The sequence below is a fragment of the Nelumbo nucifera genome, chromosome 3 (genome assembly GCF_055504915.1).
Source record: "Nelumbo nucifera cultivar China Antique chromosome 3, China Antique-T2T, whole genome shotgun sequence".
Classification (NCBI taxonomy): domain Eukaryota; kingdom Viridiplantae; phylum Streptophyta; class Magnoliopsida; order Proteales; family Nelumbonaceae; genus Nelumbo; species Nelumbo nucifera.
This window is the reverse complement of record NC_142651.1, coordinates 45,303,429-45,320,975: the sequence shown is the minus strand read 5'-3', so window position 1 is coordinate 45,320,975 and position 17,547 is coordinate 45,303,429. Positions and strand designations below refer to the sequence as shown.

General features: G+C 39.2%; 1 non-coding gene across 1 annotated transcript; it reads left to right on the top strand.

The window, feature by feature from the left end:
- The first annotated feature begins 1,500 nt into the window (after window positions 1–1,500).
- On the top strand, window positions 1,501–1,550 carry LOC148801184 (small nucleolar RNA snoR101). The gene has a single exon (XR_016085086.1). It is a non-coding gene; the product is annotated as a small nucleolar RNA snoR101 (small nucleolar RNA).
- Window positions 1,551–17,547: the final 15,997 nt, after the last annotated feature.

Genomic DNA, 17,547 nt, shown 5'->3' with positions numbered 1-17,547 from the left:
TAACCATGAGTGCTTGGTTTCAAAAATAGATTTTAAAACTGGACCGGACCAGAAAAACTAGGAACCGGTCAGGTGACCGGTTCTGTTTCCCCCCAAAACCAGATTTTCTCAAAAAAATGTTAATTTTGGTCAGTAAGCACTGAACCAGGTGGTTAACCGTTCGAACGGATTTGACCCTTTTTTATTTTTTTAAAGTTCTTTTATTTTTTATCAAAACGGGCCAATCATCGGTTCGAACGATCGGACCGTTCGACCCGGTAACCGGGCCCCTGACCGATTCGACCTCTAGGTCGGTGTTAAAAACCATGGTTTCAAATCTTTACATCCTCCAAAGTATTTTGGGTTTATATATATTTCAAGCCAATGGACCAGTTTCGAATTGGACACCGTCCAATTCATAGAATGATATGGACGCGTCCGAATTGGACACCGCCCCAAAGTATTTTGGGTTCATATGAATAGGGGTGCCAATGGACCGGTTTCGAATTGGACACCGTCCGAATTGGAAGTGATATGAACGGACTGGACGGTCCTAAAAATGATATGGACGCGTACCGGTCTAAACATGAATAGTCCATTCATAGAATGGACCGAAGGTGGACAAAGCCACTAGTTCGAATGGCCATTTCAATGTTCATTTTCGTTTGAACTTTGAAGCCTCAAGTGTGGAAGCTTTCGAAGGCTAGGGTTCAATGCCTCTATGCCTCCATCGCTCCATCCTCAGTCTCGCCAACGGACGGCGGTATTTCATTTGATCACCTGATTTTGTTATTTCACCATGCCTAATGCCATGTGCTCTCTCTCTCTCTCTCGCTCGCTCGCTCTCTCTCTCTCTCGCTCTCTCGTTCTCTCTCTTGCTTTCACTCTCTCCCCTACATTTGAGCCATTGTCACTTGCAGGAAGTATACTTTGTTCCAGTGGAGGAGAAGGCCCCATCCTTGCCGAGAAAGGATTATCTAAAGCCATTAATCTTACACGACGGACGGGCTGTGGTAAGGCCTACACCATTAAACATGTCGGCAGTGCTACTGTGGGTACCTATGAGAGTCATTCTAGCCAAATGCATGATTTAGTTAAAAGAGTGATAGATTTATTCATAATTTTTTATTTTCTTTTATTTTCTTTTTCTATTTTAGAAAGCCAAAAGCATGATTCATTGTATAGACACTCATGATATGAAAAATGGGAGTTTTCAAAGGGAAATGTTATTTATTTATTTTTTTCTTTCTGTTTGTTCAATTCAGTATGTATTGATAGTTACGTTGAGAGGGGTTCATTGATACATTGTGATATTTTGAACATTTGCCCAACTGTATTCACTGATTGGACCATGAACAATAAATTTGTTTTTTAACATACCTAACAAAAAAACATCATCACTGATTTGTTTGGAAGTTTTTTTTGCCTAAAATAATTGATTTTCCTGTTTATATTCTGGCCTTTGTTTTTTCAGTTTGGGCTTTTTACTCTTTCATTTTAAGTGAAGTCTATGCATATGATGTCTTACACTTGATCTCTAAGGTAAGTTCATGTGTTGACAAGTACATAGAATAGAAAAAAGTTTTGAAGGATTGCTCCCACTAGAGAGTTTGTGCAAGTAGATATCAGCCATGTGATGGTATATGAGGGATTGGTTGCAGCGGACACTGCTCTATGTCAAATTCTACAAGCCAAAGTTATAAAAGATATGAAAAGATATTAATGGGAGTTTGGAGACCATACAAATGCAGGTAAAAATCACTAAAGCACCTTGCACAAATATTCCTGCATGATCCAAATATGCTCCCTTTGATCGATTGTACAACACATTTTTGTTTTTTTTGTATCTTAAGACCTATTATTTGGGGTGTTTAAATAAAAGTTAACCCCACCTTACTTTGATATTTTAGATAGAATTGACTGAATCTTCATCACCTGCTTCACTGTAACTGCTATTGCTCCCACTCTCACTGTTGTTCTCACTATTCCCACTTGAACTTGAAATCTGCTCATCTCTTTCTTCAACATTCACTTGAGCCCTCAAGGCCTCTATGGCATTAGGGTCCTTTTCTGCCTCATCATCACTGAAATTGAGGGTTGGAATCTCTAAAGGTAATTCCCCAAACAAATTGTTTTGATAGACATAGAGATATTTGAGGGTTGGAATCTTCCAAATGCTTATTGGAATCTCTCCAGTTAATCTATTTGTAAACAACGTAAGTTCCTTTATTTTACTCAAAGATCCCAACTCACTTGGAATTTCGCCTTTGAGTTGTTTTTTCTGCAAGAGTAATTCCTTCAAAGAACTATAGGTCCCAACCTCTGGTGGAATTACCCCTGACAAAGAGTTCTCATTGAGGTAAAGTAGCTCCAATTTAGTTAGTAATCCAAAGGAAGAGGGGATCTGACCTGTTAATTTATTACCCAGAGCTGCCACTTCAATTGCCCAAGCCTAATGGTACTTCTTCATCAAATTGATTGTAAGTCAAGACCAACTCCTGCAAATTCTTGCAACTACCTGAACCCCCCAACTTTATCTTGCCCTCAAGTCTATTCGAACTACATCCAAGTAAGCAAGGAACTGAAGATTGTTTAGGCTCTTAGGCACAACTCCAACTAACTGGTTTTCAGTAATATAGAGTTCTTCCAATTTAGTACAATTCCCAATAGATTCTGGTATCATCCCTGATAATTGATTATTATAGAGCCAAAGAGATGAGAAGGTTTTCTGAGACGTTAATGGTAGTGACCCACAACTAAACTGGCGGATGATGCAGTAAGCTGCTTGTGTGAAATGAAATCATATCCTTTTATGTTGACTTTTAATGGCTTTTAGATGACGTTAATGGCTTTCAAATCAGATCAGATGACACAGTAAACTGCTTGTGTGAAATGAAATCATATCCTTTTGTGTTGATTTTTAAGTATGAAAAACATTTTTTGAGGAAAACATTTAATTTGGACTGGGTTGGATCCAATCCGGTCCATTTGCATTTCAATTGGACTGGACTGGATCCGGTTTGTATGGGATTTAGACCAAATTTGATCCAGTCCATTTATAAATAGACCAATGTTGGACTGGATCGGATTAGACCAAATCCAATCCAATTAACAGCCCTACATATGAATATCTCGTACCAAGTACGGGGTCATGCCTAGTATACAAATATAGTAAGAGAAACATGGGGTCTTTTCTGGCGTGGCCACCGTTTAAAGGGACGCTGGTTTTTCAATGAGTTGTGCCCTACGGTAATGGATTTAGAGCTTAAATTTCAAATTTGTCTTTCTGATATTAGATATTTGAAATATGAGTTGCAATTCTCTACGGTTCTACTGTGAAATTCACGGTCAACGTATTCTATCTATACATGAGGCCCTTAATGGTGTATATATCTCTCCATTATTTGGTTCCAATTTTCTAGATATCATGTCTTTCCGGCATAATGGTAGAACTTATAATTACCAAAAATATTAAGGACCATACAAGGGGTCAACTTTTCTGGCCATGGTGAGGTGTGGAGTCAGCTAAAAATCGGTTCGATTACTCGGTTTAGTTTTCGGTCTCATTGTGACTCATTTACATCCAAATGGGTATATGTATCGTCAATAGAAATGGTTATTGTCAAATCAGTTTATCCATAACACCATTAAAAGTGGAAATAAAGTCTGGACTTGAAGTTATCCATATCACCAATATTACAAATAACCACCTTGTACATATATAGAGAGGGTAGTGAAATTTAGCCACCTGAATTGTGCAAGAAAGATCCCTTAAATTTTTGAATGTAGCACTTTGACCCTACCATTAGCATTCATCAATTAACTTCATTGGATATTCTGTTAAACATTTCTAAATTAATCCTCAAACTATATCCTTATTTTATTTTATGAGACCATTTTTAAATCAATCCTTATTTAAAAACTATTTATATATCCCTTGTTGAGCTTTGAACCATTAAAATTATCAGAAAGAAGTTACCCTTGTTTGCTTTCTTTCTCCCCCTTCTTCTCATTTCTACTTCTTTTCCTTTTTAGCTCTATTGCCGCAGCACAATTCACATGAAAGTTTTTGTTTTAATTTGCTTTTTGATAATAATGCACGATTTGGTGCTCCTTACTGTAATACAGTTCGGATGCTGGACTAATTAGGTCATGATGGAGGATGACCTGACCCGACCTCTTAAACAGACGACACATGGGCGTGACCTGGCCATGACCTGGAGAAAGTGACAACTTAGCATGATAATCTGGCCGCGACTCGGCGGGGTGAACTTGCCGGGGGCCATCTTGACAACTCGGCAGGAGCGGCAGCTCGTTGCAAAGTGGTGTTCAAGTCACCCCGAGCTCACCTCCTGGGGTGTGTACCCCAAGCTCTCAAGTAGGGAATCCTAAACTCCCCCTAAGTAGGGAGCCCTGAGCTCCTCCTAAGGAGCCCCCAAGCTCCTTCCCAAGAAGGAAACACTTCGTCTCAAGATCCGTAAGGAGCACCCCGAGTTGAATCACTTCGGGCAGGCCCCATTGACACTCTTGTCCGAGCTTGCTTTAAAGGCCCGCCTCAGGCTTAAGTATCTCGGCGTATCCCTAGCATCTCGGTATATGGTAGCTCGGCCCAACGTAGCTCGATAAAGGTAGCTCGGCAACTTACAGGAAAGGTTTGTCTGACAACAGTGCCTGCCAAGTCTGAAGGCTGCGCCCATGTCTCTTATCAGGCGGCGTCGTGCCTACCACCTCTGAGAAACGTCTCACGCCTGATAAGTTCGTATTCTGCAATAGCTACCTGCACCCACCACCTCAGATCTGGCAGTAACGACAGCGACAAAGGGGCAGAGGTGGTTACGCCTGATTTGACAGAACTCCACTATAAAATGACCCCGACCCCCAAGGGGCCAAGGTAACTGTGATTCTTGCGCTATACTCTCACTCTTAGCTCTCTTTGCGTTCTCATACTTTTCAGAGACTAACTTAAGCATCAGAGTATTCCCACCGGGTAGATTCCCTAGGAATCCTTCACTCTCTTCTCCATCTCAGGTACCATCCGTCGCCAGATAGGAGCCAAGTCACCGCCAGCTAGAAATGACCGGATTATGCACCATCAGGTAATTTGGCCAAATTGTTAGAAAGGCAATCAGAGTGTTTGGGGTGCGTTTTAATGTGGGTACATCAATGATTAATTCAGCGGTGAGTGTATGAGAGAAAACAACAGCTAGAGAATTCTGAGAGCTAAATGGCACAATCCCTCATAGTGAATGAGATGCCTTAATAGAGGCATGGGTTACTGTGGGTTTCATGATGTTCACCACATGGAGGGATAAAGCTCATCCAGTCAACTCCGAAGCGTGCGATGCAGGGAGACAGGTCTATCGATTAAGGACGTGATCCCGAACAACAAAGAGAGCCATGCCGTTCGCCACGTCATGCAGATCACTGACTGAGCCGCGGTCAGGTCTATGGGTCCTCGGCAGCATGTCTCTCCCTATGCCGAGGTCTCCAACTCGGCCCCGATTAGTTTGCCGATCTTGCCGAGGTGGCTCCAAGTTAGCCAAGTATTAACTTTCGTTGCTCCATGGTGACATGTGATGATCAGAAAGTGCCACGTGCCGCGTTATCATGAAGGGTCAACTCTTCTATCACTTTTTATATTTTGATCGAACGATGGTGGGGTCATAAATAAGTCAAGAACCGGCGATCCAACATTCTAACTTCTGTTCGTTCATTGCTTATTCCCAAATTGGAAACCTGAGGGAAACTCCATAGTGAGATAAAATGAAAGGAGCAACCACATGAGAGGACCGACACCGGTTGCCTTGAAGTACTGCGCGGTTCAATAACCGGTTGGATTTTCAAAAAGCATTTGTGTAACTGTCTCATACTTGGATAAAGACAAATGTGAATTCTATATATGATACACATGAGTTGTCTTGAAGTTGAAAGTTGAAACGATGTGAGCAACCGTCCGGTTCGATAACCGGTTGGATTTTTCATAAACATTTGTCTATGACTACCATTTGTTTTTTATGACGAAGGTGGTTGGTGTAATGGGTGGGACCAAACGACTTTTGCTACCTTTGATATATGAATTGCAAGCCAAAAGCAAAGGAACGGTCCATTAGCGGTTCAATACAAGGCATTTACACCGGAAACATTCGCATTTGTTTTCTCTTCTTTTTACCGAAAAGAAAAATCGCATCTTTCAAAATTATCTATATAAATCCTACGAAGAGGCCCAATATTGTGTGCTTTCGTTAGCTACCTAGGTTGCTCTTAACTTATCCTCTCTTTCATGGCTTCACCTCTTTCTCTGGAGAAATATCCAACACCATCAGCTCAACCTCCTCTCCCTCTTTCAGATGACATTGAGATGCAGTTACCACCAGCTCCCCATGACACACCCATCAATTTGGATCCTAACCAGAGCACTGTTGTTTCTCCTCATCAAAGCCACACCACCACCATCATCATTATCAACCGCAGCAACTGCAGCAGCAACGACAACAACAAAACCATTCTGGCTACGTGCTTTGCGGGTATAGGAGCTTTACTGAATTTATACTACGAAAAGAAACCATATGTTCCAACATCTCTCTACATCATTTCAATTCTAGTGTGTATTACATTCTCATTCTCCTTTCTTGCAACAATGTTGTTCCATGCTAAGTTCAAGTCTGCAGCAAAAGTCCTGGAAATTGCTGCGGATATTTTTCTCGCAGTTTCCTTCTTTGTGTGCGTAGGCTTTATCCTTTAATTTCTACCGCGCGTGCATCTTTAAATAGCTTGGGTCTCTCTCTGTATGCCACCTATGACAGTCCTATGATCATATTAAACAAAGATTGTGTTTCCTTGAATTGTTGATGTTGCTGTTGTTTGGGTTAAGGTTGGTCTGGTCTTGTTTACTGTTTATTGCTAAATAAATTAAAAATGATGTACTATAAATCTCCTGTTACTTCCCCCTCAGCTTTTAGAGTAGGAGTATTTGGTGTATTTTAGTACTGTCGAGTTTCCATTCCATCATGTAATGTATACTTTTAGTCATGAGGTTTCGGTCTGTTCCATCTTGTAATGAATGTATTAGTGAGGTTGGTCTTCTTCTTCTTATCAGTTAACATTGAATGAAAGTTTGTTTGGCTCAGTAACAAACCATGGTGGTCTTCAATAGTGTGATTCTCTCTGCATCAACTCGAGTTTGAGTTGAAGTAACAAACGACTGATATATATAGCAGAAAATCATTGTTAAGAGAGGTTCATAAATCGTAGCCAAACAATCGGCCAAACTCTTTGGGCTTTCTCAAGGAACTTTTTGACTGACTGCAGGTTGCCCTTTTTAAGTGTTTGGAGTTGAAGACGAACTTGAAATACACGGGTATGGGGAATCACTTGAGGTTGTTACACCTACAACTTGAGGAATGACTGACTCAGTGAGTGGGGAGATCAACCAACTAATTAAGCACCAGATGATCAAACCTTCGCCACTCTCAAAATCTGAATTGGGTATGTTTTTGGTCGGATCAAATGGATCCTTTATCTCTCATGGTGGACGTGGGATGGTACCATTGATCAAACCCATGAGATCATAGGTGTTCAGTATTGGTGGGAATTGTGCCCTCTATATATTGTAATTATCTCCGGTTAGTTTGATAGTGAGACAGTGGGTGACATTGGGGATGGAGGAAATATTGATGGAAAAGAGGGAGGAGGAAGGTGATGGTTCTTTGGTTGAGACGTTGCTAGGGGTCATGGTAGGAGGTTCTGATACCATCTAAACGTAACTGGAGATTAAGGTTAATGAAGCGCTCAGTCAGTCATGAGAGTAGTAAGATGATGACTTGTATTTATAGAGATTGAGAAGTTACAACCTTGAGTGGAATAAAGTCTACAACATACAAGTGATTAAGATAAGAAAAATAGAGGAAGCTAGTTCAGACAGCTACGCTTCCTAAATAGGCGGAGAAACCTCACTGAGAAATGAGAACGTTGGAGAATGAAAGTTTGTAGATGATGTAATTTTGGTTTTAATTTTGACTTTCGAAATCTATACTGATGATGAACTTTCAATCCAACCCACCCTGACCTTATTGGGTACCCTGAACCCAACCCCACCCTAACCCACGGACGACTACAGCAGCAAATATTTTTCTCCACGCAGAGAGCAAGTGAACCGACCGAATGCCCCTATTGTGTGGAGGAATTCACATCTGCACCCCACACAGGATGCCCCAAAGGCACCCGCGTGCACATCTCAGCGTGCATTGGGAATATCCCCCTTAATTGTCAATTGGGAGATGTTCCCAATGCACGGTTTGGATGTACTGTGTAGCGAGCGCAGATGTGATCTCAGTGTGGAGTACTCGGCCTATTTGTTTTCCAGTTTGCATACATCCAAATAGATTTATATCTCAGCCAAGGATGTAAAATGGTGAAAAAAAAAAAAGAAATCAATCTGTCCAATACTATCATTAAAAGAGAAATGAGGTATGGATTCTACCCCATCCAAGTTGGTCATCACATCTGTTGGAATTAATGAACGATGTTATGAAATAAATTCTTGACTAAAATTACAAATAGCCACATTTACTTGGACAATAGTGAAACTTAACCACATGAACTATGCAATAAAGACTCCCTAAATTTTTGGAATCTAGCACTCTGATCTTTCTATCAGCATTGCATCAATTAACTTCATCCAATATTTTGTTAAACATTTCCAAAATCTCAAATTACCCTTATGTTATTTATGAGACCATTTTTCCCTTTTGGCTTAATTTTTCTAAATCCTATCTTTCACATGTTTTTTTCAACTTTCTTTCAACAAATTTCATCTTTGAAGGTGAAGAATGATTTATTCATAAATGCCTTGGGAACATTTATCCTTTTATATTATATATATATATATATATATATATATATATAATGGTTATTTTTCTTGAGTTCATTAAACTTTTCCTCGACTTTTTGTTTATTTCTTATTTTCTATCAAACCAAATAAAAATCATGATGATGACTATTGATGAGAGGTATTTTGGTCCTCCCAACCAAATAGCGACACGTGGCCTCCAAACAATACCTCAGCACCAAGTCAGCAAATCAGTTCGATAAAATTAGCTTGGAGCATCTCACTCAGGCTGACCTCCACCTCGACAATACCAAACTAGTAGGCCCCGTAAGATTACAACAAGTTGTCCTAGGAATCGGTCAAGTTGTAGGGACTCAAGGCGACCTGCTAAGGAGAGCTCACTAACCACCCCCTGCAATTCGTCACCAAGAACATCGATGCCTCAATTGTTAGAACGGCCCGTCATGTCACACAGCTTAACTTTACTCAGGTAGACCATAACCTTCGTGAGGATCTTGTAACTGACGCATTAATGCGCCATGAGAAACGAAAAACAACTCCACAGGGAGCTCAAGACCGTTGCCCAGAAGCCCCTGACTCTAGGGACCTATAAAAGGCATCCAAAGCAACTTGAAGAGGTACGCGCGCTAAACCTTCTAGAGCTCTCTCAACTTCTCAAAAAACTCTCAAAAACACCTACTAAGTTAAGCATCGGAGTGTCCTCCCCGGGTAAAAGACACCCAGACACTCTCACTTTTTCCTTACAGCCCATTTCAGCTTGGCCATCCAAATATAACTTGGCCCAACCAGATAGACATTCAGTCGGAGTCCGAATCATTGCACACAACAGAGCGTTCGGATTGCGCGATATCAACTATATAGATAGATATAGATTTCGAATGTACAACTTCTATTATCACATTCCATCCCAAATCCCAAGTAAGAAATCTGAGAGAAACTTTATACTGAGATAAAATGAATGAGGAACAACCATATGGCCCACATCAGTTGCTTCATTTTTTTAAGCTAATACGTACACATCAGTTGCCTAGAGATGCTTGAGTTTATAAAGAACTTTCTGCAAAGGATTACCCGGTTCCTCACCCATATCCAAGAGTCATTGACAAATAAGAGAAAGCCTTCATGTTAATTTTATCTACGTTTGCTAAAATCAAAACATGGTAAGACCCATAGATACCTCCTCTTTCAGCTTGTAGACCAAGCCTATTCCGATGCTCAACCGGGTTCACAGGGAAGGAAGAAAGAATTAGTATTAATAAGAGTCCTCTCCAGTCTGGGAGTTCACATCTGCGCCCCACGACGGGGCGCCCTAATAACATCCCACAGCGCATTCCCGCCTTGTATTAAAAATATTTCTCGATAATAGTATTAGATCCAATAATATCATCAAGAGGTTTCCAATGCAAGGCAGAAATGCGCTATGGGACGTTGTGGGGCGCCCCGTCGTGAGGCATATATCTGAACTCCCAGCCTGGCCCAAACACACGTGTTTATCTTCTCTATTGTTGCACCACGTGTAAATGCTACCTGTATAACCGACATCCTGGAGCTTGGCATTAGGACTATCCCCCCAAACTGGCCCAGAGGGATGCACAAAAACCTTTAGGCATGCACAAACAGTTCTTGGCATGCACAAAAACCAATACAAACGGGTCTCAAGAATCGAGGCAAACTTAGTCATCAGTAGAAATCAAAGAAATATATATACCTTGCTTCCGCATAATCACTAGGCGACAAGAATCTGAATCATTTAGAAGGGTTCCAATGCATCTTAACCTCATCGAAATCAATAGACATGTTTATGGGCCGGTTAGTCCGACGGGCTTGAACATAATTTTTAGCCCGTGGGTTTGACTTCGGACTTAAAATTTTGGCTCGATTATTTTTCGGACTGGGTTTGAGATTTGTCAAAAAGCTTAGTTCGAGTTTGACTCGGTCTGATTTTTATAATTTTTAAACCCTATGTTGCGTGGGCGTCCATAGGTTGTGTCATGCTAGCCTGGAATTGCCTGTTTTACACCTCTATTTGTTATGCTAGTGACTTGCCATTATTGTGGACTAGATTGATGATTGATGATATGCAAGTGTTGATCAGATGATGAGTGTATTGACAATGATCGATGATGGCGCGCTTTTGTTCTTGTAATAATTCTAATAATTAGCCAACTTTCCATGATTGATGATATGCTTGTATGCCATCATGCCAAACCGCAGGCGGCATGACTCGATTTATACTTCTAATTTTACTTAATTAGTAAATCATCTAAAGAGTAATACACAATCTACAAAAAAAATTACTTTGAACAATATGAAAAGTCTAATCATATAATTAAAATGATGCAATGAGTATATCAAAATAAATCAATCATGTGCCCTCAATATTTAAACATGGATCCATGTTTGGTCAACAAAAGGTGGGGTAGTGTTTAAAGGAAAAAATAGTGCAAGAGTTCATATAAAAGATCACATAAAGCTATTAGATTTATTTAGAGTTAAAAAATCAAAATCCGACGAAAATAGTACAATTTTTATGGAAAATTGAGAAGTGAGAACTATGAGCCTTGAACAGTTGATCATTACTTTTACGCTAAAATTAAATTAATCAACCAAAACAAAGCATGGACAACTATTTCAAGGCTCTCTCTCTCTCTCTCTCTCTTCGCCCTGTCTTCTGGCCACCACCGCCGCTGCAACAACGGCGGTGGTTCTTCTCTCTCGCTCTCGCTCTCTCTCCGCCCTATCTTCTGCCACTGCCACTACCGCTACAAGAGAGCAAGAGAGAATAACCACCACCATGGCAGTTCTCTTTCTCTCCGCCCTGTCTTCCCGCCATCGCCGCTGCAAGTTGCAGTAGTGGCTCTCTCTCTCTCTCCCTCCCTCCCTCCCTTGTCTTCCCACCACTACCACCGCCATCGTAAGTTGCAAGGGTAGCTCTCTCTGTCCCCCTATCTTCTCTCTCTTGCTCTCTCTCCTCCCTCCCTCCCTCCCTTGCTCTCTCTCTCTCTCTCTCCCTATCTTCCACCACAATTTTTTATTAATTATAATTATCAATTATTTTATTATTTTTTATTAAACATTAATTATTTATTATTAAATTTACTCGTGTTATTTATTATTTATTAATTACTTTTATTAACTAGTAATTTTTAAAAATTATTTTAATTTTTATTTGTGTAAATTATTATTTAGTAATTATTAATTAATTTAATATTTTTATAGTCATTAATTATTTTTTAAATTTTAATCATTTTATTTATTAATTAATAATTAATAATTTTTTATTTTTTATTTATATTGTTTCAATATTATTTTGATGTTGAAAATTATTTTTTATGAGATAATGTAAATTGAACTCAACATTTCCAAATAGTATGTTCTAGGGGTAAAATAATAAAATCAGTAAATTTCAGATGATAAAGGGTCCATCCAACAAACTTATGGTTCAGATCCTCGAAAAAGTAACCAAATATTCTGACTCTCGATTTTTAGATCTGAATTTTCAGATTAATCAAACGCCGCCTAAGACCTCCTCAGCCCTCTCTGAAAGTCATCCACAAGACCAAATTTACTTAATCCACCTGTATTTCTCCATTCTTGTGTAGTCACTTTTGCTTGTTTCTTAGGTACAGTATCCTTCCTGTTTTCAATGTTAACCAAATATTCTGACTCTCGATTTTCTTTCTTTTTGCAGTCCTTACCCACATGGCCAATTTTATGGTACTCCTCACAGTATGCTTGAATGTTTTCAAAACTAACATTTTTAAAGAAACCATCCTTCCCAATTCCGATCCACACCTTCTCAACTAGCGGTCTAGAGATATCAATTTCAACACGGACCCTTGCCATAGAGCGAATAAAATCTTCACCAGACAAATAGATAGGGAGCTTGGGAAAACTGATCCAAATGGGAAGAACCACTGGCCTGGATCCTCATCGGGCTTGAAGAAAGGAGTCCATTTAAAAAAACGAAAGAGAAATCCTTTTAAGTAAATCACTTCTTTCAACCAAACCTTCAAAAAATCTTCACATTGAAACCTGAACAGTAGATGAGTAAAATTGATCACTGAAATCACCACTTCCTTTTGTAGGATGGAACGACTCAATAGTAAATTCTTAATCTCAGGAATAGGAGGCTGGCTGAATCTCAGTGGATCATGGCAGCAAGGCTCCCAGAGTCCCCCCCCCCTCAAAGAGTACGTTAAGTTTTTGGGGCTTTGCTAGGAGGAAACATCACTTTTCTGAAAAATCATATTGGGTGAAGGATGGAGGTTTGCCTTATTAATCTCATCCTCAGAAAAGAAAACAGCTGATTCTCCAAATTGAGTGAAGGATGGAGGTTTGACTCCAATTTTAACCTGTTCAAGAGCACACGATTCGGCAACCACTTCTGAAAAAGACCGCTTAGAAACAGAAGCTGCCAAGCCTGTCATGAACTAATTAAACTCCTGCAAACACAACTGAACTAATTTCATTTCTCTTCTCAATCCTTCATAAACTTATATTGCCAAAGTTAGCTTAAATGGGAGTTGTAAAACATGGAGCAGATATCGACGAGTGGCCTTAGGTTGTGTTTGGTTGTAGTGTAATTTTATTTGTACTAGTACAAATACATGGGAGTGTAAATGAAAAAAATACAAATTTTTGTTTAATTTTGTTTTATATTTTACTTTATTCTGCTTTTGGTCTTATCTTATTTCATTTTTAATGCAACCAAACAATGTAAACTAAAATATCAAACAAAAATAAATCAAAACTTGTACCTAAATCATGTGCACTAGTTTTGCGTCAATTTGCAACCAAACACAACCTAAAGTACAATAGATTCCTTTGAGCAAGGAGATGTAAAGTGCTACTATTTTATTCATTCTCTCCCCTCCCTATGTTTTAGGCTACGAAAATTGCTCGAAATGGAGGATTGATAGCATTAACGAGTGGGAAAACTTGTAACAAACAAACATGAAAGCAACGCGACACTACAAGAAAAATGGTATATATGCGTCAACGGTTTAGAGTGGTTGGTCTTAATGACCACTGCTAGAGTGATATCTGAGGTGGCGGTATTTAATAATACACTTGGTTTTAGACCACCTACATTGGTTTTAGAAACTAACGCGGTGGTCTATAATAATACACTTGGCGGATTTTATAATTAAACTGGATTTAAACAGGTCTAATCTTACAATGAACCGGTCTAGGAGAAACGTGGGGAGGCAAAAAAAATTCTTTTTCTTTGCAAAGAGAACCTTGTAGAGAAATTTTGAATAAGACAATGAGCTTTATTCACAAGCAAGAAAAATTGGAGAGGGAGAACCATTATTCGAATAGTCATTGGGAAGGAACTCTAGGGTTACGTTACAAGTGGTGTGTGATTCCAAAGCGGCAGAAGAATTTGTTTGTTCTTCGCTTGAGAGGGGGTAAAGATACCTTTATTCATTCTTTGTTTGAGAAGGGGGAAATTTCTAGGCAATATCTAAGCCAACATAAATCCTTGTTCATTCGAACAGGAGAAGAGAAGGTAAGGGAGGAGAGGACGAAGCTTACTATGCCATCGGTCTTCTCTATCAGCGGTGATCTTGTTCGACGGAGTGAGGAAGAAATTTGAGAGACCCACTCTGACCCTATGGGTGATTCGACCCATATTAACCCACCACTAGTTCTCTCATGAGCATTACCTTTTGTATGGCACCCTTGTCAGTTCTATTTGCACTCCTATGCATTTATATTAGTCTAAATTAATGACTGCAAAGCAATCTGAGCCTTATGTTCGTTTGTAACTATTATTTGCACTAGTACAAATGCATGGGAATGCAAATGTAAAAAAAATGTAAATTCTTGTTTAATTTTGTTTTGGGTTTTATTTTATTCTGTTTCATGTTTTAATTTACTTTATTTGTACTGCAATCAAACAAAATAAGTTAAAAATTGAAACAAAAATAGATTAGAATTTACACCCACATCATTTGCACTGCCATGGTTTTGCATCAGTTTAAATTTATTTGCATTGCAACCAAATACAGCCTAATGCAAAATTTACACTTGTCTCATCAGCATGCACTCAACTGATGGCTCAAAGCTTGATTACCCATGAGAAGATAATTCCAAAACATGCTCCTCCACGTCCTCGGGTGGCCCAAAACAGATCTCCCATGAATTCTTTGTTGAGGATCCTTCCATTGATATCAGCTAAGAAAGCACCGATGACATTGTCAGCAGCAATAAGGGCATATTTCCTGACCACTAAACCATACCCACCAACACGGCAACACCTACAGTCCGGCAAGCCCCAGCTGGGAAGCCATGGGTCCTACTCTTCTTAGCTATTCTATAATAAAGTTCGCCCAGATACATGGCTGCGATTTCAGACACATAAGAGAGGCCCTCATAGTCAACTCTGATCTGCAGGCCATACTTTTTAGCACAAATATGAAGAATTGTGTGGGCTGTATACATTGGAGGGAAGCCCGGCCCATGCACTGAATGAATGGGCTTTGGTCATTTCTGTTGTTCATCTCTCTGTTATAAATAGATGAAGCTGGATTTTGGATTCTTTATTCTAAGAATTTATTAGAAACTCACATTTAATTCTCTCCTTCTCAATAATAAATTGAATCTTGGAGATTTCCAACTATAAAAAATGAGGTTGGGGTTGTTGCTTGATGGGCTAACGCACCCAAACAGACCTATATGCTTTTATATTTGGTACTTTAATTCCCTTGTTGTAATAGTGTTTCTCGAAATAATCTACAAATTTATTGTGAAGGGGACCTATATGCTTGGTGCTTTCTTTATTATATATTGCTGTATACTGAAAATGTATTTGCAAATTTATCATTGATAATACAAAAAAGATATCGTTTTGTGTCTCCCATCAACAAAGGTTAAGGTCCCGTTTGGTTTGCGGGAATAGGGTTTGGAATCAGAGTTAGATTGGACTATTCTGATCCCAACTGTTTGGTTGAGTGGAATCAGAATTCCATTCCCATTCCTGCTGACATGGTATTCCTCCATTTAAGAGAATGGCCATTTCCTATATCTTTCTTGAGAATGAAATTTTATTCCTGCTGATTTCAATTCTCATTTTCATCCTGTTTGAACCAAAAAGACTATGATAATAGACCATTCGTATTTTAATTATAGAGGATTTCGATTCCAATTCCTTGTAAACCAACGGGACCCAAATTTCCTTGACATTTGCTTAATTATGCCCCTGTGTTGATTGGATTCATATTAGGAGTAAGTAACAAAAGATTAAGGATGAGAGTAGTTCCTCGTTAGTATAAGAAAAAAGAAATCAAAATAATAGCTGCTTGTGACTTTGTGAGGGCAGAGCTAAGGGGCCAGGCCACCCCCTCACCCTCAATTGCTAGGATTTCCGGAGTTTGGATCTGTTCCTCGTAGAACGCATCTCATACCGACCTCGCAGCATGTTTTAGCTGTGCAACTTTTATTTATGGAAAAATGTTGCCAATGCACAGCTGTAATGTGCTGTAAAGTCAGAAATATAGATCCGAACTCGGATTTCTGACTATATCATAACAGAGACTAGATCAAATCCTGCAGCCTCCAGGATTGGGTTGGGGGTTAAGGGACGGGGGATGGGCTATCCCCGTTGTGTACGTAACCACCTGAAAAATAAAATAATTCTTAATATATTATCTCTGCATATATAGAAAAACATTATTTAGGATTACAAAATCCTTTAGTGGACAGCGAAATCCACCCACCTAATTAAGAGTCGTTTCATTGACACTTTGGACTTGATTATTGGATGCTTTGAGGTTACATTAATGAAATTTTTTTAAGGTATCATAACCCCTATCAAAATACATAGGATGGAAAATTCCTATATTATTAATGCTCTTACAGATAGCTAGGCCTAGGATCCTATTCTGTGGATACTCTTCTTTTTGGGTACCGACACCCCATGGACGGTTCACCACTTCTTATAGTGAAATTTATGATGGGCTGACAGCGCCTAAGCTCTTCTACAAATTACTCCATTACGCACTGATGGCTATGAGGCAGAACCTCTGGAATGCAAATAAACTTTACTCTGAAGTCTAAGGCTATGTTTGGTTTGTAGGAAAAGATAAAGAAAGGAAGGGAAAAGTAGGCACTACATCAACATATTTTTTCATTCACTGAACTTACTCCTTCCTTTCCCTATTTTTTCGTTCAAACCAAACATACTTTAAAGGATGCACTTCCTTCAAGACTATCTTTAGTTACGCACTACATCAACATATTTATAGACTACCCAGAAGGAGGGGTATAAGTCGCTTGGGTTGGACTGGGTTTTAGCTCAACCGAGGCCCAACTCTAAGAGTTGGGCTTAAAGTCTGAGCCCAGCCAGAGTCTGAGGTTAAGCCTAAATTTTACATCTAATACTCGTCCCGTCGGTACTAAAATTAATTTAATATACATAAAAGTTTAAGCTTTGCTTCGCAGCTACGCTCTTATCACCGAAGGTGACAATAAGAGCCTAAGATCATTGTTGAGCTCTTCTCGGTGGAAAGCTCGAAACCACCATTGATCTTAACAATGATTTTTAATGCCGATTGCAGGGCTCTATCTCTATTTTATTCCAACCACTATCTCTATCTCTATTTTGATGTGATTATTTATTTTAAAATTAAATTATAAAAAATAAAAAGACGTCAAAATAAAATATCTTTTCGGTCTCAATTGTTTCCAATAAAATCCATCATTATTCTCTTCAA